The 18,416-nt window shown below is 40.9% G+C and overlaps 5 non-coding genes across 5 annotated transcripts; all 5 read right to left on the bottom strand.

Annotated features, from left to right (window-relative positions):
- Nucleotides 1-1,517: 1,517 nt before the first annotated feature.
- Nucleotides 1,518-1,588, bottom strand: Trnag-gcc. The gene has a single exon. It is a non-coding gene; the product is annotated as a tRNA-Gly (tRNA).
- A 5,468-nt stretch (nucleotides 1,589-7,056) lies between these two features.
- Nucleotides 7,057-7,127, bottom strand: Trnag-gcc. The gene has a single exon. It is a non-coding gene; the product is annotated as a tRNA-Gly (tRNA).
- A 2,831-nt stretch (nucleotides 7,128-9,958) lies between these two features.
- Nucleotides 9,959-10,029, bottom strand: Trnag-gcc. The gene has a single exon. It is a non-coding gene; the product is annotated as a tRNA-Gly (tRNA).
- A 4,733-nt stretch (nucleotides 10,030-14,762) lies between these two features.
- Nucleotides 14,763-14,833, bottom strand: Trnag-gcc. The gene has a single exon. It is a non-coding gene; the product is annotated as a tRNA-Gly (tRNA).
- A 1,971-nt stretch (nucleotides 14,834-16,804) lies between these two features.
- On the bottom strand, nucleotides 16,805-16,875 carry Trnag-gcc. Its single transcript has one exon. It is a non-coding gene; the product is annotated as a tRNA-Gly (tRNA).
- Between the last annotated feature and the right edge of the window lie 1,541 nt (nucleotides 16,876-18,416).

Genomic DNA, 18,416 nt, shown 5'->3' with positions numbered 1-18,416 from the left:
TTCCTCCATCTCCTTCGCATCCTCCTCTTCCTCCTCCTAAACATCTTCCTTCATCTCTTCCTCCACTTCCTCATCGTCCCTTATCTCTTTCTCATCATCTTCTTTCATCTCCTTCTCCTCCTCCTCATCATCTTCCTTCATCTCCTTCTCCTCCTCCTCATCTTCCTTCACCTCCTCCTCCTCCTCCTTATCATCATCATCATCTTCCTTCATCTCCTTCTCCTCCTCATTTTCCTTCATCTCCTTCTCCTCCTCCTTCTCATCTTCCTTCATCTCCTCGTCCTCCCCCTCCTCATTAACTTCCTTCATCTCCTCCTCTTCCTCCTCCTCCAGTGAGCGATTATTCGATGTTTAACCAAAAGTAGTAAAATAGCGCGTCGTAGACTATCGGGAAAGCCATCAAGTGGCGCGTCGTGGCGAGGGGTTCAATTACCGTCGTGCTGGGTCTTTAGCAAGTTGTAGCACCCATTTTCCCTCTCAACCTGTGTGTGTTTGTTTATGCATGTTTATGTGTGTGTGTGTATGTATATTAACATATCTATGTTTATGCACTAATATGTACATATATGCATACATTTATTCATATGCATGGCTCTGATTATACGGGAGTGGGTAGAGACAATAATGTCCTAGTCGACGTCGACTGGTGATGGCCTTCAATATATATAGCATCAGACTCAAAACATGTGAAGGAAGATGAGGATGAGATGAAGGAAAATGATGATTATGATGAGGAAATGTAGGAGGAGAGGAGGAGATAAAGGAAGATAAGGAGGAGGAGGAGGAAGAGGAGAAGAAGGAAGGAAGAGGAGTGGTAAGAGGAGGAAGATGACGACAAACATGATAATGATGCTAACGACTACAATGATGATGATGATGATGATGAAATAGAAGAAGAAAAAGGAGACGAAGATGATAACGAAGAGGATGAAGAAGTAGGATGTCGAAATAATAATAGATGAGTGAGAAAGGCAACCGAAATGAAAAAAAAAAAAAAAAAAAACAGATGTGGAGGAACATATTACTCCAACTTTTGCGCACTTTTACTGTCTTTCTTTTCTAAGAATTTCGAGGGTAGAGCAGAGTGTCTCGGTGCAGATACATTAACACATAGGAAGTGTATCCGCGATTTTGTTAAAATACCTTCAAGGCCCTTCACTATTACCTTTCTACTTGTAGCTTTGTAAATTTCATACTCGGCTTCGCATTCATAGATGATATTTATATTCCCTCTCTCGGTCAGTCTTTCATTTTTTGTAAAAGATTTTTTTTTTTTTTTTTTCTTTTTTTTTTTTTTTTTTTTTTTACTGCAGAGACTGTGGAAAAGACACAAGCATACCCAGCATAACAATGAAAGCACACACAACAAATATGTGTTTATTTACTTGTCTATTAGTATACAACTGTTGATACGCAATGTGTCGATACAATTGTCGGTGTCGATACAGTACACTTGTTGATTATTGAATAAACTTTTAAGTGATATAATGACGAAATGATTGGATGTTTTAAAAGTGTGCATCGGCCGGGAATTGAACCCGGGCCTCCCGCGTGGCAGGCGAGAATTCTACCACTGAACCACCGATGCTGTCTGTAGATGTATATATTATAAATAAAGGAATAAATAAATCAATAAATAAACTAATAAGTAAATTAATAAATATATTTAGAAACATAGATATAGATATATGAATAAATATATGCTTTTATATACATATATATACGCATACGCATAGATATGTTAATATACAAACATACATACACATGCACACACACACACATGTATATATATGTATATATATTTATATATATACATAAATATATATTTTTTTCCTTTTTTGTGTCATCACCGATGTTTAACGAACTACTTCGACCTGACATCACGTAGTTGGCTGGGTCTTTCTTTGGCTGACCGAGGATCCTTCCCCAGGGGAATAGGCAGTTAAGGTGAAGTTCCTTGCCCAGGGGAACAACACGCCTCGGCCTCAAATTCTCATGGCAATTTTTGAGACTGATGCTATTTATATATATACATATATTGAAGGTCACCATCAGTCGACATCGGCTATGACATTATTGTCTCTACCCACTCCCGCATAGACAATGCAAATGAATAAATGTATCATCATCGTCATCGTCGTCATTAGCATCATTATCATTATCCTCTTTTTCGTCATGCTCCTCCTACTCCTCATCTTCCTCCATCTCCTCCTCCTCCTCATCTACCGTCATCTCCTCCTCCTTCTCATCTTCCTTTATCTCCTCTTCCTCATCTTCCTTATTTTCCTTCATCTCCTCATCATCATCTTCCTTCATCTTCTCCTCTTCCTTCTCCTCATTCACATCTTCCTACATCTCCTTCTCCTCCTCATTATCATCTTCCTCCATCTCCTTCTCCTCATCCTCTTCCTCCTTCTAAACATCTTCCTTCATCTCCTCCGCCTCCTCATCTTCCTTCATCCCCTCCTCTTCCTCATCTTCCTTTATATCCTTCTCCTCTTCCTCCTTCTCATTATTATCTTCCTCCATCTCCTCATCTTCCGTATCTTTTTTCATCTCCTCCTCCTTATCTTCCTCCATCTCTTTCTCCTCCTCTTCCTCCTCCTAAACATCTTCCTTCATCTCCTCCTCCTCCTCATCTTCCTCCATCTCCTCCTCCTGTTCCTTCGTCTCCTTCTCCTCCTCCTCATCTTCCTCCATCTCCATCTCCTCCTCCTCCTGTTTCTTCATCTCCTTCTCCTCCTCCTCATCTTCCTTCATCTCCTTCTCCTCCTCCTCCTCGTCTTCCTTCATTTCCTTCTCATCCTCATCTTCTTCTCCTCCTCTTCCTCATCTTCCTTCATCTCCTTCTCCTCATCTTCCTTCATCTCCTTCTCCTCCTCCTCCTTATCCTTTATCTCCTTCTCCTCTTCCTCCTCATTATTATCTTCCTCCATCTACTCCTTCCCCTCATCCTCCTTCATCTCTTCTTCCTTATCTTCTATCATATCATCCCCCTCCTCATCTTCTTCCATCTCCTTCTCCTCCTCCTCTTCCTCCTAAACATCTTCCTTCATCTCCTCCTCCTCCTCATCTTCCTTCATCTCCTCCTCCTCCTCATCTTCCTTCATCTCCTCCTCCTCATATTCCTTCATCTCCTTCTCCTCCTGCTCTTCCTCATCTTCCTTCATCTCCTTCTCCTCCTCCTCCTCCTCATCTTCCTTCATCTCCTTCTCCTCCTCATCTTCCTTCATTTCCTTCTCCTCCTCCTCCTCATCTTCCTTCATCTTCTTCTCCTCCCCCTCCTCATCTTTCTTCATCTCCTCCTCCTCCTCTTCCTCCTTCATCTCCTCCTCCTCCTCTTCCTCCTCACCTTCCTTCATCTCCTCTTCCTCCTCCTCCAGTGAGCTATTACTCGATGTTTAACCAAAAGTAGTAAAATGGCGCGTCGTAGACTATCGGGAAAGCCATCAAGTGGCGCTTCGTAGCAAGGGGTTCAATTACCATCGTGCTGGGTCTTTGGGAGGTTGTAGTATCTATTTTGCCTCCCAACCTGTGTGTGTTTGTTTATGCATGTTTATGTGTGTGTGTATGTATATTAACATATCTATGTTTATGCACTAATATGTACATATATGCATACATTTATTGTTATACAGTGGGAGTGGGTAGAGACAATAATGTCCTAGTCGACTGATGGTGGCCTTCAATATATATAGCATCAGACTCAAAAATTGTGAAGGAAGATAAGGAGGTGGAAGAGGAGGAAGAGAAGGAGATGGATGAAGATGATGATGAGGAGGAGGAAGAGGAGGATGAGATGAAGGAAGATGGGGAGGAGGAGGAGGAGATGGATGAAGATGATGATGAGGAAGAGGGGGAGATGAAGAAAGAGGAGGAGGAGGAAGAGCAGGAGGAGGAGGAGATGGAGGAAAATGAAAAGGAGGAAGAGGAAGAGGATGAGGGAGAGATGAAGGAAAATTAGGAGAAGTAGGAGGAGGAGAGGGAGATGAAGGAAGATGATGAGGGTAAGAATGAGATGAAGGAAGATGAGGAGAGGAGGAGTAAGAAGAGGAGGATGAAGAGGAGGAGAGGATGAAGGAAGTTGAGGAGGAGGAGGAAGAGGAGATGAAGGAAGATGATGTTGATGAGGAAGATGAGATGAAGGAAGATGATGATATGAAGGAAGAGGAGGAGGAGGAGATGAAGGAAGATGATGATGAGGAGGAAATGGAGGAGGAGGGGGAGGAGATAAAGGAAGATAAGGAGGAGAAGGAGGAAGAAGAGGAGAGGAAGGAAGGGAGAAGAGTGGTAAGAGGAGGAGGATGACGACAAACATGATAATGATGATAATGATGCTAACGACAACAATGACGATGATGAAGTAGAAGAATAACGATGATGATAACGAAGAAGTTGAAGAAGTAGGACGTCGAAAAAACAATAGGAGATGAGTGAATGACGGAGAAAGAGAAGTCAACAGATGAGGGAGTGAGAAAGGCAACCGAAATTTAAAAAAAAACAGATGTGGAGGAACATATCACTCCAACTTTTGCGCACTTTTACTGTTTTTCCTTTCTAAGAATTTCGAGGGTACAGCGGAGTGTCTCGGTGCAGATACGTTAACGCATAGGAAGTGTATCCGCGATTTTGTTCAAATACCTTCAAGGCCCTTCACTATTCTCTTTCTACTTGTAGCTTTGTAAATTTCATACTCGGCTTCGCATTCATAGATGGCATTAATATCCCCTCTCTCGGTCAGTGTTTCATTCTTTGTAAAATATATATAAATATATATATATTGTTTTTTTTTTTTTTTTTTTTTTTTTTTTTTTTTTTACTGCAGAGACACAAGCATACCCAGCATAACAGTAAGAGCACACACAACAAATATGTGTTGATTTACTTGTCTATTAGTATACAAATGTTGATACGCAATGTGTCGATACAATTATCGATGTCGACAGTATACTTGTCAATTATTGAATAAACTTTTAAGTGATATAGTGACGCAATGATTGGATGTTTTATAAGTGTGCAACGGCCGGGAATCGAACCCGGGCCTCCCGCGTTGCTGTCTGTAAAACACTGAATGAATAAATAAATAATATAAATGAAGGAATAAATAAATCAATGAATAAATGAACTTATAAGCAAATGGATAAATATATTTAGAAACATAGATATAGCTATATGAATAAATATATGCTTATATATTTATTAAATATTTGAATAAATATATATTAACATAGATATGTTAATATACAAACATATACATACACATGCACACATACACACACACATGTATATATCTATATATATTTATACATATATATACATAAATATATATATATATATATATATATATATATATATATTTTGTGTGTCATAACCATGTTTCACGAACTACGACTTGACATCACGTAGTTGGCTGGGTCTTTCCTTGGCTGACCAAGGATCCTTCGCAAGGGGAATAGGCAGTTGAGGTGAAGTTCCTTGCCAAGGGAAACAACACGCCTTGGCCTCAAATTGTCATGGCAATTTTTGAGTCTGATGCTATTTATATATATACATATATTGAAGGCCACCTTCAGTCGACATCGACTATGACATTATTGTCTCTACCCACTCCCATATAGACAATGTATATGAATAAATGTGTCATCATCGTCATCGTCATCATTAGCATCATTATCGTCATATTTGTCGTCATGCTCCTACTCCTCATCTTCCTTCATCTCCTCTTCCTCATCTTCCTTATTTTCCTTCATCTCCTCTTCCTCATCTTCCTTCATCTTCCTTCATCTCCTTTTTCTCCTTCTCCTCTTCCTCCTCCTCCTCCTCTTCCTTCTCCTGCTCCAGTGAGCGATTATTCGATGTTTAACCAAAAGTAGTAAAATGGCGCGGCATAGTCTATCGGGAAAGCCATCAAGTGGCGCGTCGTGGCGAGGGGTTCAATTACCGTCGTGCTGGGTCTTTAGCAAGTTGTAGCACCCGTTTTGCTTCCCAACCTGTGTGTGTTTGTTTATGCATGTTTATGTGTGTGGGTGTATGTATATTAACATATTTGATGTTTATGCACTTATATGTACATATATGCATACATTTATTCATTTGCATGGCTCTGATTATACGGGAGCGGGTAGAGAAATAATGTCCTAGTCGACGTCGACTGATGGTGGCCTTCAATATATATATATATATATATATATATATATTGCATCAGACTTAAAAATTGTGAAGGAAGATGAGGAGGAGATGGAGGAAGATGATGAAGAGGAGGAAATGTAGCAGGAGAGGGAGGAGATAAAGGAAGATAAGGAGGAGGAGGAGGAAGAGGAGGAGAGGAAGGAAGGAATAGGTGTGGTAAAAGGAGGAGGATGACGACAAACATGATAATGATGATAATGATGCTAACGACGACAATGATGATGATGATGAAGTAGAAGAAGAAAAAGAAGACGAAGGTGATAGCGATGATGATAACGAAGAAGATGAAGAAGAAGGACGCCGAAAAAAGCAATAGGAGATGAGTGAATGACGGAGAAAGAGAAGTCAGCAGATGAGGGAGTGAGAAAGGCAAACGAAATGAAAAAAAAACAGATGTGGATGTCTTTCCTTTTAAAGAATTTCGAGGGTACAACTGAGTGTCTCGGTGCAGATACATTAACGCATAGGAAGTGTATTCGCGATTTTGTTAAAATACCTTCAAGGCCCTTCACTATTACCTTTCTACTTGTAGCTTTGTAAATTTCATACTCGGCTTCGCATACATAGATGATATTTATATTCCCTCTCTCGGTCAGTGTTTCATTCTTTGTAAAAGATTTTTTTTTTTTTTTTTTTTTTTTTTTTTTTTTTTTTTTACTGCAGAGACTGTGGAAAAGACACAGGCATACCCAGCATAACAATAAAAGCACACACAACAAACATGTGTTGATTTACTTGTCTATTAGTATACAACTGTTGATACGCAATGTGTCGATACAATTGTCGATGTCGATACAGAACACTTGTTGATTATTGAATAAACTTTTAAGTGGTGTAGTGACGAAATGATTGGATGTTTTAAAAGTGTGCATCGGCCGAGAATCGAACCCGGGCCTCCCGCGTGGCAGGCGAGAATTCTACCACTGAACCACCGATGCTGTCTGTATGAGTTTGAATAAATAGGTAAATATTATAAATGAAGGATTAAATAAATCAATGAATAAATGAACTAATAAGCAAATGGATAAATATATTTAGAAACATAGATATAGCTATATGAATAAAAGGATGCTTATATATTTATTCAGTTTTTGAATAAATATATATCAACATAAATATGTTAATATTCAAACATATACATGCACATGCACACAGACACACACATGTATATATTTATATATACTTATATATAAACATATATATATATATATATTTTTGTGTCATCACCGATGTTTAACGAACTTCGACTTGACATCACGTAGTTGGCTGGGTCTTTCTTTGGCTGACTAAGGATCCTTCCGCAGGGGAATAGGCAGTTGAGGTGAAGTTCCTTGCCCAGCGGAACAACGCGCCTCGGCCTCAAATTGTCGTGGCAATTTTTGAGTCTGATGCTTTTTATATATATACATATTTAAATGTATTGAATGTCACCATCAGTTGATATCGACTATGACATTATTGTCTCTACCCACTCCCGTATAGACAATGCAAATGAATAAATGTATCATCATCGTCATCGTCGTCGTTGGCATCATTATCATCATCTTTGTCGTCATGCTCCTACTACTCCTCATCTTCCTTCATCTCCTCCTCATCTTCCTTCATCTTCTACTTCTCATCTTCCTTTATCTCCTCTTCCTCATCTTGCTTATTTTCCTTCATCTCCTCCTTCTCATCATCATCTTCCTTCATCTCCTCCTCCGGCTCATCTTCCTTCATCTTCTCCTCCTCCTCATCTTCCTTCATCTCCTCTTCCTTTTTTCCTCATCCACCCCTCAATAACTTCCTTCATCTCCTCTCCTCCTCCTCATATTCCTCCATCTCCTTCTCCTCCTAAACATCTTACTACATCTCCTCCTCCCCCTCCTCATCTTCCTTCATCTCCTTCTCCTCATGAGCTTCCTACATCTCCTTCTCCTCCTCCTCCTCATCATCATCTTCCTTCGTCTCCTTCTCTTCCTCGTCCTCCTCATCTTCCTTCACCTCCTCCTCCTCATCTTCCTTCATCTCCTTCTCCTCCTCCTCCTTATCTTCCATCATCTCCCTCTCCTCCTCCTCTTCCTTCTTCTCCTTCTCCTCTTCCTCCTCCTCCTCATCCACATCTTCCTTCATCTCCTTCTCCTCCGTCTCATCTTCCTTCATCTCCTCCTCCTCATCTCCCTTCATCTCCTTCTCCGTCTCTTCTTCCTCCTCCTCCTCCTCATCTTCCTTCATCTCCTTCTCCTCCTCATCTTCCTTCATCTCTTCCTCCTCCTCTTCCTTCTCCTCCAGTGAGCGATAGTAGATGTTTAACCAAAAGTACTAAAATGGCGCGTCGTAGACTATTGGGAAAACCATCAAGTGGCGCGTCGTAGCGAGGGGTTCAATTACCGTCGTGCTGGGTCAGCCTTAAGCAAGTTGTAGCACCCATTTTGCCTCCCAACCTGTGTGTGTTTGTGTATGCATGTCTATGTATGCATATTAACATATCTATATTTATGCACTTATATGTACATATATCCATACATTTATTCATATGCATGGCTCTGATTATACGGGAGTGGGTAGAGACAATAATGTCCAAGTCGACGTCGACTGATGGTGGCCTTCAATATATATATAGCATCAGACTCAAAAATTGTGAAGGAAGATAAGGAGGAGGAGAAGGAGATGGAGAAAGATGATGATGAGAAAGAGGAGGAGGAGGAGGAAATGAAGGAAGAGGAGGAGAGATGGAAGAGGAGGAAGAGGAGGAAATGGAGGAAGATGAGGGGGAGGAGGAAGAGGAAGAGGAGGAGGAGGAGATGGAGGAAGATGAAGGGGAGGAGGAAGAGGAGGAGGAGGAGGGGGAGATGAAGGAAAATGAGGAGGAGGAAGAGGAGGAGGAGAAGGAGATGAAGGAAGATGATGATGATGAGAAGGAGATGAAGGAAGATGAGGAGGAGAGGAGCAAGAAGAAGAGGAGGAAGAGGAGGAGAAGATGAAGGAAGATGAGGAGGAGAAGGAAGAGGAGATGAAGGAAGATGATGTTGATGAGAAAGAGGAGATGAAGGAAGATGATGATGAGGAGGAAGAGGAGGAGGGGGAGGAGTTAAGAAAGATAAGGAGGAGGAGGAGGAAGAGGAGAAAAGGAAGGAAGGAAGAGGAGTGGTAAGAGGAGGAGGATGACGACAAACATGATAATGATGATAATGATGCTAACGACAAAAATGATGATGATGATGATGAAGTAGAAGAAAAAGAAGAAGATGATAACGATGATGATAACGAAGAGGATGAAGAAGTAGGATGTCGAAAAAACAATAGGAGATGAGTGAATGACGGAGAAAGAGAAGTCAGCAGATGAGGGAGTGAGAAAGGCAACCGAAATGAAAAAAAAGCAGATGTGGAGGAACATATTACTCCAACTTTTACTGTCTTTCCATTTAAAGAATTTCGAGGGCACGGCGGAGTGTCTCGGTGCAGATACTTTAACGTATAGGAAGTGTATCCGCGATTTTGTTAAAATACCTTCAAGGCCCTTCACTATTACTTTTCTACTTGTAATTTTGTACATTTCATACTCGGCTTCGCATTCATAGATGATGTTAATATTCCCTCTCTCGGTTAGTGTTTCATTCTTTGTAAAATATATATTTTATTTTATGTGTTGATTTACTTGTCTATTAGTATAGAACTGTTGATACGCAATGTATCGATACAATTGTCGATGTCGATACAGAACACTTGTTGATTATTGAATAAACTTTTAAGTGATATAGTGACGAAATGATTGGATGTTTTAAAAGTGTGCATCGGCCGGGAATCGAACCCGGGCCTCCCGCGTGGCAGGCGAGAATTCTACCACTGAACCACCGATGCTGTCTGTTTAACGTAGAATAAATAGGTAAATATTATAAATGAAGGAATAAATCAATCAATGAATAAATGAACTAATAAGTAAATGGATAAATATATTTAGAAACAAAGATGTAGCTATATGAATAATTATGTGTTTACATATACATATATATACACATACACATAGATATGTTAAAATACATACATATACATACACATGCACACACACATGTATATATAGATATATATTTATATATATATACATAAATATATATATATATATATTTTCCTTTTTTGTGTCATCACCGATGTTTAACGAACTTCGACTTGACATCACGTAGTTGGCTGGGTCTTTCCTTGGCTGACCAAGGATTCTTCCGCAGGAGAATAAGCAGTTGAGGTGAAGATCCTTGTCCAAGGGAACAACACGCCTCGGCCTCAAGTTTTGGCAATTTTTGAGTCTGGTGCTATTCATATATATATACATATATTGAAGGTCACCATCAGTCGACATCGACTATGACATTATTGTCTCTACCCACCCCCGTATAGACAATGCATATGAATAAATGTATCATCATCGTCATTGTCGTCGTTAGCATCATTATCCTCATCATCTTTGTCGTCATGCTCCTCCTACTCCCCCCCCCCCCTCATCTTCCTCCATCTCATCCTCCACTTCATCTTCCGTCATCTCCTCCTCCTTCTCATCTTCCTGTATCTCCTCTTCTTCATCTTTCTTATTTTCCTTCATCTCCTCCTCGTCATCTTTCTTCATCTCCTACTCCGTCTCATCTTCCTTCATCTTCTTATTCTCCTCCTTCATCTCTTCCTTGTTTTCCTCCTACCCCCCTCATCAACTTCCTTCATCTCATTATCATCCTCCTCCTCATCTTCCTCCATCTCCTTCGCATCCTCCTCTTCCTCCTCCTAAATATCTTCCTTCATCTCTTCCTCCAATTCCTCATCGTCCCTTATCTCCTTCTCATCATCTTCCTTCTCCTCCTCCTCATCAGCTTTCTTCATCTCCTTCTCCTCCTCCTCCTCATCTTCCTTCACCTCCTCCTCCTCCTCCTTATCATCATCATCATCTTCCTTCATCTCCTTCTCCTCCTCCTCCTCCTTCATCTCCTTCTCCTTATCATCATCTTCCTTCATCTCCTTCTCCTCCTCCTCCTCCTCATCCACATCTTCCTTCATCTCCTCCTCCTCCTCATCTTCCTTCAACTCCTTCTCCTCCTCCTCCTCATTTTCCTTCATCTCCTTCTCATCTTCCTTCATCTCCTTCTCCTCCCCCTCCTCATTAACTTCCATCATCTCCTCCTCTTCCTCCTCCTCCAGTGAGCGATTACTCGATGTTTAACCAAAATTAGTAAAATAGCGCGTCGTAGACTATCGGGAAAGCCATCAAGTGGCGCTTCGTAGCAAGGGGTTCAATTACCGTCGTGCTGGGTCTTTAGCAAGTTGTAGCACCCATTTTCCCTCTCAACCTGTGTGTGTTTGTTTATGCATGTTTATGTGTGTGTGTATGTATATTAACATATTTATGTTTATGCACTAATATGTACATATATGCATACATTTATTCATATGCATGGCTCTGATTATACGGGAGTGGGTAGAGACAATAGTGTCATCACCGATGTTTAACGAACTACTTCGACCTGACATCACGTAGTTGGCTGGGTCTTTCTTTGGCTGACCGAGGATCCTTCCCCAGGGGAACAGGCAGTTAAGGTGAAGTTCCTTGCCCAGGGGAACAACACGCCTCGGCCTCAAATTCTCATGGCAATTTTTGAGACTGATGCTATTTATATATATACATATATTGAAGGTCACCATCAGTCGACATCGACTATGACATTATTGTCTCTACCCACTCCCGCATAGACAATGCATATGAATAAATGTATCATCATCATCATCGTCGTCGTTAGCATCATTATCATCATCTTTGTCGTCATGCTCCTCCTATTCCTCATCTTCCTCCATCTCCTCCTCCTCATCATCTACCGTCATCTCCTCCTCCTTCTCATCTTCCTTTATCTCCTCTTCCTCATCTTCCTTATTTTCCTTCATCTCCTCATCATCATCTTCCTTCATCTTCTCCTCTTCCTTCTCCTCATCCACATCTTCCTACATCTCCTTCTCCTCCTCTTCCTCCTCCTCATTATCATCTTCCTCCATCTCCTTCTCCTCATCCTCTTCCTCCTTCTAAACATCTTCTTTCATCTCCTCCGCCTCCTCATCTTCCTTCATCTCCTCCTCTTCCTCATCTTCCTTTATCTCCTTCTCCTCTTCCTCCTTCTCATTATTATCTTCCTCCATCTCCTCATCTTCCGTATCTTTTTTCATCTCCTCCTCCTCATCTTCCTCCATCTCTTTCTCCTCCTCTTCCTCCTCCTAAACATCTTCCTTCATCTCCTCCTCCTCCTCATCTTCCTCCATCTCCTCCTCCTGTTCCTTCATCTCCTTCTCCTCCTCCTCATCTTCCTCCATCTCCATCTCCTCCTCCTCCTGTTCCTTCATCTCCTTCTCCTCCTCCTCATCTGCCTTCATCTCCTTCTCCTCCTCCTTCTCGTCTTCCTTCATTTCCTTCTCATCCTCATCTTCTTCTCCTCCTCTTCCTCATCTTCCTTCATCTCCTTCTCCTCATCTTCCTTCATCTCCTTCTCCTCCTCCTCCTTATCCTTTATCTCCTTCTCCTCTTCCTCCTCATTATTATCTTCCTCCAACTACTCCTTCCCCTCATCCTCCTTCATCTCTTCTTTCTTATCTTCTTTCATATCATCCTCCTCCTCATCTTCTTCCATCTCCTTCTCCTCCTCCTCTTCCTCCTAAACATCTTCCTTCATCTCCTCCTCCTCCTCTTCTTCCTTCATCTCCTCCTCCTCCTCATCTTCCTTCATCTCCTCCTCCTATTCCTTCATCTCCTTCTCCTCCTGCTCTTCCTCATCTTCCTTCATCTCCTTCTTCTCCTCCTCCTCCTCATCTTCCTTCATCTCCTTCTCCTCCTCATCTTCCTTCATTTCCTTCTCCTCCTCCTCCTCATCTTCCTTCATCTTCTTCTCCTCCCCCTCCTCATCTTTCTTCATCTCCTCCTCCTCCTCTTCCTCCTTTATCTTCTTCTCCTCCTCCTCTTCCTCCTCATCTTCCTTCATCTCCTCTTCCTCCTCCTCCAGTGAGTGATTATTCGATGTTTAACCAAAAGTAGTAAAATGGCGCGTCGTAGACTATCGGGAAAGCCATCAAGTGGCGCGTCGTGGTGAGGGGTTCAATTACCGTCGTGCTGGGTCTTTGGCAGGTTGTAGCACCCATTTTGCCTCCAACCTGTGTGTGTTTGTGTATGCATGTCTATGTATGCATATTAACATATCTATATTTATGCACTTATATGTACATATATCCATACATTTATTCATATGCATGGCTGTGATTATACGGGAGTGGGTAGAGACAATAATGTCCTAGTCGACGTCGACTGATGGTGGCCTTCAATATATATATAGCATCAGACTCAAAAATTGTGAAGGAAGATAAGGAGGAGGAGAAGGAGATGGAGAAAGATGATGATGAGAAAGAGGAGGAGGAGGAGGAAATGAAGGAAGAGGAGGAGAGATGGAAGAGGAGGAAGAGGAGGAAATGGAGGAAGATGAAGGGGAGGAGGAAGAGGAGGAGGAGGAGGGGGAGATGAAGGAAAATGAGGAGGAGGAAGAGGAGGAGGAGAAGGAGATGAAGGAAGATGATGATGATGAGAAGGAGATGAAGGAAGATGAGGAGGAGAGGAGCAAGAAGAAGAGGAGGAAGAGGAGGAGAAGATGAAGGAAGATGAGGAGGAGAAGGAAGAGGAGATGAAGGAAGATGATGTTGATGAGAAAGAGGAGATGAAGGAAGATGATGATGAGGAGGAAGAGGAGGAGGATATGAAGGAAGATGATGATGAGGAAATGGAGGAGGAGGGGGAGGAGTTAAGAAAGATAAGGAGGAGGAGGAGGAAGAGGAGAAAAGGAAGGAAGGAAGAGGAGTGGTAAGAGGAGGAGGATGACGACAAACATGATAATGATGATAATGATGCTAACGACGACAATGATGATGAAGTAGAAGAAAAAGATGACAAAGATGATAACGATGATGATAACGAAGAGGATGAAGAAGTAGGATGTCGAAGAAACAATAGGAGATGAGAGTGACGGAGAAAGAGAAGTCAGCAGATGAGGGAGTGAGAAAGGCAACCGAAATGAAATGAAAAAAGTGGAGGAACATATTTCTCTAACTTTTGCGCACTTTTACTGTCTTTCCTTTCAAAGAATTTCGAGGGTACAACTGAATGTCTCGGTGCAGATACATTAACGCATAGGAAGTGTATCCGCGATTTTGTTAAAATACCTTCAAGGCCCTTCACTATTACCTTTCTACTTGTAGCTTTGTAAATTTCATACTCGGCTTCGCATTCATAGATGACATTAATATTCCCTCTCTCGGTCAGTCTTTCATTTTTTGTAAAAGATTTTCATTTTTTTTTTTTTTTTTTTTTTTTTTTTTTTTACTGCAGAGACTGTGGAAAAGACACAGGCATACCCAGCATAACAATAAAAGCACATACAACAAATATGTGTTGAAATACTTGTCTATTAGTATACAACTGTTGATACGCAATGTGTCGATACAATTGTCGATGTCGACAGTACACTTGTTGATTATTGAAAAAACTTTGAAGTGATATAGTGACGACATGATTGGATGTTTTAAAAGTGTGCATCGGCCGGGAATTGAACCCGGGCCTCCCGCGTGGCAGGCGAGAATTCTACCACTGAACCACCGATGCTGCCTGATTAAGAATGAATAAATAGATAAATATTATATATAAAGGAATAAATAAATCAACAAAAAAATGAACTAATAAGTAAATGTATAAATATATTTAGAAACATAGATATAGCTATATGAATAAATATATGCTTATATATACATATATATACACATACGCATAGATATGTTAATATACAAACATACATACACATGCACAAACACACACACATATGTATATATATATTTATATACACACACACACACACACATATATATATATATATATATATATATATATATATATATATATTTATATGTGTCATCACCGACGTTTAACGAACTTCTTCGACTTGACATCACGTAGTTGGCTGGGTCTTTCTTTGTCTGACCAAGGATCCTTCCCAGGGGGAATAGATAGTTGAGGTGAAGTTCCTTGCCCAGGGGAACAACACGCCTTGGCCTCAAATTGTGATGGCAATTTTTGTCTGATGCTATTCATATATATACATATATTGAAGGTCACCATCAGTCGACATCGACTATGACATTATTGTCTCTACCCACTCCCGTATAGACAATGCATATGAATAAATGTATCATCATCGTCATCGTCGCCGTTTGCATCATTATCATCATCATCTGTCGTCATGCTCCTCCTCCTCATCTTCATTAATCTCCTCTTCCTCATCTTCCTTATTTTCTTTCAGCTCCTCCTCCTCCTCATCTTCCTTAATCTTCTCCTCCTCATCTTCCTTCTCCTCATCCACATATTCCTTCATCTCCTTCTACTCCTCTTCCTCCTCCTCATCTACTTTCATCTCCTCCTCCTCATCTTCTTTCATCTCCTTCTCCTCTTTCTTCTCCTCCAGTGAGCGATTATTCAATGTTTAACCAAAAGCAGTAAAATGGCGTGGCATAGTCTATCGGGAAAGCCATCAAGTGGCGCGTCGTAGCGAGGGGTTCAATTACCGTCGTGCTGGGTCTTTAGCAAGTTGTAGCACCCATTTTGCCTCCCAACCTGTGTGTGTTTGTTTATGCATGTTTATATGTGTGGGTGTATATATATCAACATGGGGTAGAGACAATAATGTCATAGTCGACGTCGATTGATGGTGGCCTTCAATATATATATATAGCATCAGACTTAAACATTGTGAAGGAAGATGAGGAGGAGGAGATGAAGGAAGATGAAGAGGAGGAAATGTAGGAGAGGGAGGAGATAAAGGATCATAAGGAGGAGAAAGAGGAAGAGGAGGAGAGGAAGGAAGGAATAGGTGTGGTAAAAGGAGGAGGATGGCGACAAACATGATAATGAGGATAATGATTCTAACGACGACAATGATGATGATGATGAAGTAGAAGAAACAGAAGACGAAGATGATAACGATGATGATAACGAGGAAGATGAAGAAGTAGGATGTCGAAAAAATAATAGGAGATGAGTGACTGACGGAGAAAGAGAAGTCAGCAGATGAGGGAGTGAGAAAGGCAACCGAAATTAAATGAAAAAAGCAGATATGGAGAAACATATTTCTCCAACTTTTGCGCTCTTTTACTGTCTTTCCTTTTAAAGAATTTCAAGGGTACAGCAGAGTGTCTCGTTGCAGATACATTGACGCATAGGAAATGTATTCGAGATTTGGTTAAAATACCTTCAAGGCCCTTCACTATTACCTTTCTACTTGTAGCTTTGTAAATTTCATATCCGGCTTCGCATTCATCGATAATATTAATATTCCCTCTCTCGCTCTCTGTTTCATTCTTTGTAAAATATATATATTTTTTATTTTACTGTAGAGACTGTGGAAAAGACACAAGAACATCCGGCACACACAACAAACATGTATTAATTTATTTGTCTATTAATAAACATCTGTCGATACACAATGTATCGATACAATTGTCGATGTCGATACAGTACACTTGTTGATTATTGAATAAACTTTTAAGTGATATAGTGACGAAATGATTGGATGTTTTTAAAGTGTGCATCGGCCGGGAATCGAACCCGGGCCTCCCGCGTGGCAGGCGAGAATTCTACCACTGAACCACCGATGCTGTCTGTATAAGACTGAATGAATAAATAAATAATATAAATGAAGGAATAAATAAATCAATGAATAAATGAACTAATAAGTGATGTCAAGTCGAAGCAGTTCGTTGAACATCGGTGATGACACAAAAAAGGAAAAATATATATATATGTATATATAAATATTTATACATATATAGACGTGTGTGTGTGTGCATGTGTATGTATATGTTTATATATTAACATATCTATGCGTATGTGTATATATATGTATATATAAGCATATATCTATTCATATAGCTATATCTATATTAATATACAAATATATACATACACATGCCCATACACACACACACATATGTGTGTATATATGTATATATATTTATATATATACATAAATATATCATCACCGATGTTCAACGAACTGCTTCGACTTGACATCACGTAGTTGGCTGGTTCCCTCTATTGGGGTGGATGACCAAGGATCCTTCCCCAGGGGAATAAGCAGTTGAGGTGAAGTTCCTTGCCCAGGGGAACAACACGCCTCGGCCTCAAATTAATCATCATGGCAATTTTTGAGTCTGACGCTATTCATATATATACATATTGAAGGTCATCATCAGTCGATATCGACTCGGACATTATTGTCTCTACCCACTCCCGTATAGACAATGCATATGAATAAATGTATCATCATCGTCATCGTCGTCGTTAGCATCATTACCATCATCTTTGTCGTCATGGTCCTCCTACTCCTCCTTATCTTCCTCCTCATCTTCCATCATCTCCTCCTCCTTCTCATCTTCCTTTATCTCCTCTTCCTCATCTTCCTTATTTTCCTTCATCTCCTCCTCCTCCTCATCTTCCTTCATCTCCTTCTACTCCGTCTCATCTTCCTGCATCACCTCCTCCTCATCTTCCTTTATCTCCTCTTTCTTTTTTTCCTCCTCCCCCCCTCATCAACTTCCTTCATCTCCTTCTCATCCTCATCCTCATCTTCCTCCATCCCCTTATCCTTCTTCTCTTCCTCCAGTGAGCAATTATTCGATGTTTAACCAAAAGTAGTCAAATGGCGCGTCGTAGACTATTGGGAAAGCCATTAAGTGGCGCGTCGTAGACTACCGTGGCGAGGGGTTCAATTACCGTCGTGCTGGGTCAGCCTTAGGCAAGTTGTAGCACCCATTTTGCCTCCCAACCTGTGTGTGTTTGTGTATGCATGTCTATGTATGCATATTAACATATCTATGTTTATGCACTTATATGTACATATATGCATACATTTATTCATATGCATGGCTCTGATTATACGGGAGTGGGTAGATACAATAATGTCCTAGTCGACGTCGACTGATGGTGGCCTTCAATATATATATATAGCATCAGACTCAAAAATTGTAAAGGAAGATAAGGAGGAGGAAGAGGAGGAGATGGAGATGGAGAAAGACGATGAGGAGGAGGAAGAGTAGGAGGAGATGAAGGAAGAAGAGGAGGAGGAGGAAGAGGTGGAGGAGGAGGAGATGGAGGAAGATGAGGAGGAGGAGGAAGAGGAGGAGGAGTAGGGGGAGAT

The sequence above is a fragment of the Penaeus chinensis genome, chromosome 14 (genome assembly GCF_019202785.1).
Source record: "Penaeus chinensis breed Huanghai No. 1 chromosome 14, ASM1920278v2, whole genome shotgun sequence".
Lineage (NCBI taxonomy): Eukaryota > Metazoa > Arthropoda > Malacostraca > Decapoda > Penaeidae > Penaeus > Penaeus chinensis.
This window is presented reverse-complemented; position numbering and strand designations above follow the sequence as displayed.